Source organism: Argopecten irradians, chromosome 16, assembly GCF_041381155.1.
Source record: "Argopecten irradians isolate NY chromosome 16, Ai_NY, whole genome shotgun sequence".
Lineage (NCBI taxonomy): Eukaryota > Metazoa > Mollusca > Bivalvia > Pectinida > Pectinidae > Argopecten > Argopecten irradians.
In genome coordinates, this window is record NC_091149.1 from 21,269,166 (window position 1) to 21,271,223 (window position 2,058).

At 38.3% G+C, this 2,058-nt stretch overlaps 1 pseudogene; it reads right to left on the reverse strand.

The window, feature by feature from the left end:
* Positions 1 to 744: 744 nt before the first annotated feature.
* Positions 745 to 1,649, reverse strand: LOC138310095 (uncharacterized; annotated as a pseudogene).
* Positions 1,650 to 2,058: the final 409 nt, after the last annotated feature.

Sequence of the window (2,058 nt, forward strand, 5' to 3'; positions counted from 1 at the left end):
TCTAGCCAAATTGAGTTATCGATATGCTCCTCATCATACTCTTTCAAACGTAGAGCTAAGGGTGTTTTTTTTCAGACCGGGGAATGTTTTGACTTCAAAACCATCATCTATAATATAACAACAGAATCATCAAGCGATAAACATCAAGAAAACAAACAAATAAACCACGTACATCCCAGTTGCAATACGTAATGTCCATAGTGACGTCATCAGAATGACATAAAACACAAATTTAGGATACATAATCTTTCCCGATGCGTACGAAAATACCAAGTAAGGAGAAATTTGTGGGGAATACAAAGTTTTGAAGCGTCATCGACGGTTTGATATGAGACTGCCTTAAATTCCTGCTGTATACTATCATTAATTGAAGTTCTTGACGGAAATGATTTATGATGTATGACCCTGTAGTCATTAGAACCTTTCTTTGAAAATTGACCTAAAAGAGATAACTTTTAATTTGGCATATGTAAATTTTTAAATGAACCACCAACTGTACCTGCTGCAACCTCCTTATCTATCTTTTTTGAAGAGTTTGATATTATCCTTAGCCGACTTCAAATTTGAGCAAGATTGGTGTTCCCCTTTTCCCAGTATATTGAATGCAAAAGCCAAACTGAAACCCTAACTGCAAAAAGTCTTTTTCTGGGTATCCCTCAATAGGGGAGGGAAGTACACCTTGTAACCCCCTGATCATTTTGAGTTTTGAACATTGTGCCCATGATTGGTTTGTGATTTACAGAGTTATTTTTTCTCAGAATTTGGGGGTTGATTTGATTTGGGATTTGGACACCTGGATCTGTCATGGTTTCCTCCACAGTATTCACAAATGTGTCGGTATGTGCACAACTGTCTTCGCTGACAAGTTTCGAATTTAAACCCGCTCCTAAGACCTCATGATATAACGCAACATTCAGTTGCTCCCATGGATAGTCCGCTGGCTCCTGTTTGCGCCAGAGACGAAAGGATTTATTATAAGAGATAGCCGCGGCATCACCAGATTCCTCGGCTATATTTTGTATCCTACGAGCATATTGAAAGAATGAATGCCCTAGTTCGGGGTGGCGTTTAGAATATACTTCCCCAATCACACTAAAACAACTAGGCCATTGAGAGACAGTGTCTGTTGTATTTGATTGCTGAAGTTTAACCAACGACAGCGAGCCCTCCTTAATTTCCGTTGTAAATTTCTCTTTAATGGTGCTTTTACTGGGGTAAAGGAGAAGTCCAATGTCTATATATTCATCCGCCACAATTTTGGATTTGATGTTGGGGTCTTAATCCAGATCAATAGGCTTTCACAAGTTCCTTTTAGGAGGTAGTTCCTCCTCATACCCCCAGCTTGATGTTCCAGTGAGGTCAATAAAAGCTGGTTCCGCCACCGATCCCTGTACTGATGGTGCATTTGCATTTGGAACAGGTGGTGGACGGCTGATAGAAGTAGCTGTTGCGATTGCAGAATTTTCCTGTGCGATGGAATTCAATACAGCCTTTGTGATATCGGGGATAGCCGCAGTGATACAGGATTGCATCACCTCAACCAGGTTGACTGGTAAATCTGCGACACGCCCCGATTCCATTTCCCTGCTTTGCCTTGCTGCCTTACTACTTCCAGCTGTCTTGCGTCTCTTAGATGGTGAACGCGACATGTTGCCCAATAGTGATAAAGCCAAGCATAAATGATAAAACTTATTCATGCAGAAGTAATTAATCTAATTTATACTGTGTATTGTGCATAGGAGACGGTAGCTACTACCATAGTTAATATCTGGAACTAGCCCAACATTTTTGTTTCATTTTTTTTTAATATTTCATCTTATATTGTAATAATTATATCATTTATATATTGGAATATTTAAATTTCAAAAAATGAAGTCAATGAATAAACATCGCATGGTTGATTAGTTGATCATAATTAGTAAAATTTGATGGGCCCTACTATGCTATGCATACACAGTGAGTGTGTAAATTCATATTATAATATATATTTAGATAAGGGATACATATACAATAATTATAACTAACTGGTCACGAATTCAAACACAACTGGAAAAAACC